General features: G+C 47.6%; 1 pseudogene; it reads left to right on the top strand.

Annotated features, from left to right (window-relative positions):
* Positions 1-438: 438 nt before the first annotated feature.
* On the top strand, positions 439-1,160 carry LOC115863134 (14-3-3 protein theta pseudogene; annotated as a pseudogene).
* Positions 1,161-1,748: the final 588 nt, after the last annotated feature.

Genomic DNA, 1,748 nt, shown 5'->3' on the forward strand with positions numbered 1-1,748 from the left:
CATCTATTTTTACTTAAAAAAAAAGAAACCCACAGCTTTACAGTATAGAAAGAATTCCCATCTTACAGATACCATACTGCTTTACAGATGATGAACCTGAAGTTCAGAGACATGCCTTACTCCAGTTCACACAGCCAGTTTGTGGCAATACCCAGAACTGTCTGTTTTGTTGATTTGACCAAATTTTTATTTTATTTCATGCTGCTTCCCAGTTATTTAGCAAAGCGGAGACCTTAGCCAATTATCTAGTGGAGTGGCAGACCTTCCCTCTGCAGGTACCGGAGTGGGGTGGGCTGAGCTGAGACCAGAGGGTCCTCGGCTGAAGCCAAAGCAGGTCAAAGTGGTGAGACTCACGCCACTGAGCCGTGAAGGCCCTCCTCAGCTCCCTCCTGATCCAGGTGGGTGGGTGCTCGCCCTAGCTCTCCTCTCCCCCGCCCCATGGAGAAGACAGATCTGATCCAGAAGGCGGAGCTGGCCGAGCGCTATGACGATATGGTCACCAGCACTGAAAGCTGTGATGGACCGGCGGCGCCGAGCTGTTCAAGCCGGAGCACAACCTCCCGTCCCTGGCCTACACGAACGTGGTCAGGGGCTGCAGGTCCACCTGGAGGGTCATCTTGAACATCCAACAGAAAACTTACACCTCTGACCAGAAGTTGCAGCTGATTAAGAACTGTCGAGGGATGGTGGAGTCCAAACTGAGGTCCGTCTGTGCCACGGTCCTGGATTTGTTGGCCAAGCATTTAATAGCCATTGCACCTAACCCAGAGAGTAAGATCTTCCATCTGAAAATGAAGGGAGATTACTTCCGGTGCCTTGCTGAAGTTTCATGTGGTGATGATCAGAAATAAATGATAGATAATTCCCTAGAAGCTTACCAAGAGGCTTAAGCAAGAAAGAGATGCGTCCCACACACCCCATCTGCCTGGGGCTGGCTCTTAACTTTTCTGTATTTTACTATGAGATCATTAATAACCCAGAACTTGCCTGCACACTGGCTAAAATGGCTTTTGATGCGGTCACTGAAGAACTTGATACACTGAATGAAGGAGAGGCGTGTAAAGACAGTGCCTTCAACATGCAGTTTCTTAGAGACAACTTTATGGACACCAGACAGTGCAGGAGAAGAATGTGATGTGGCAGAAGGGGCAGAAAACTAAGTACATGTAGGGTGTCATCCTTCTTCCTCTCAAGAAACCGTTTTACAGTAAGTCCCTTACATACGAACCTTCAAGTTGCGAGCCTTCAAAGATGCGCACATGGTTTGCACGTCCAGTCACGTAAGTTAGTTCACGTGTCTGGCGTACATTGTGACGTGCCTGCATACTCTACAAGTGGTTGTGCTTTTGTGTACTCTACTGTATAGTATTGTATAGAGTACAGTAGTACAGTATCTTTATTTCAAGCCCAGGATGTCTGGAAGCAAGCGTAAAAGCAGTGGTTATTGTAGCTGGTACTGCTGAGAAGAGCCAAGCGATAACGATGGAAACATCGCTAGAGCTAGATCTGCAAAAGGACAACTTCATTGAACTTCCTTGTGGGCAACATGAGGAGCTTACTAATGAAGACCTGATGGAATTGGAGGCCCAGAGGAAGGATGAAGAGAGACAAGAGGAAGAAGTAAGTGAAGAAGCGAAGAGATTCACGACGCAGGAAATGGCAAGGGGGTTTTCTTTATTTGAGGAGGCACTGTTAGTTTTTGAGGCACAGGACCCCGATGTAGAATGGTACACGAAGGTTACAGCAGC

The sequence above is a fragment of the Globicephala melas genome, chromosome 1 (assembly GCF_963455315.2).
Source record: "Globicephala melas chromosome 1, mGloMel1.2, whole genome shotgun sequence".
NCBI lineage: Eukaryota > Metazoa > Chordata > Mammalia > Artiodactyla > Delphinidae > Globicephala > Globicephala melas.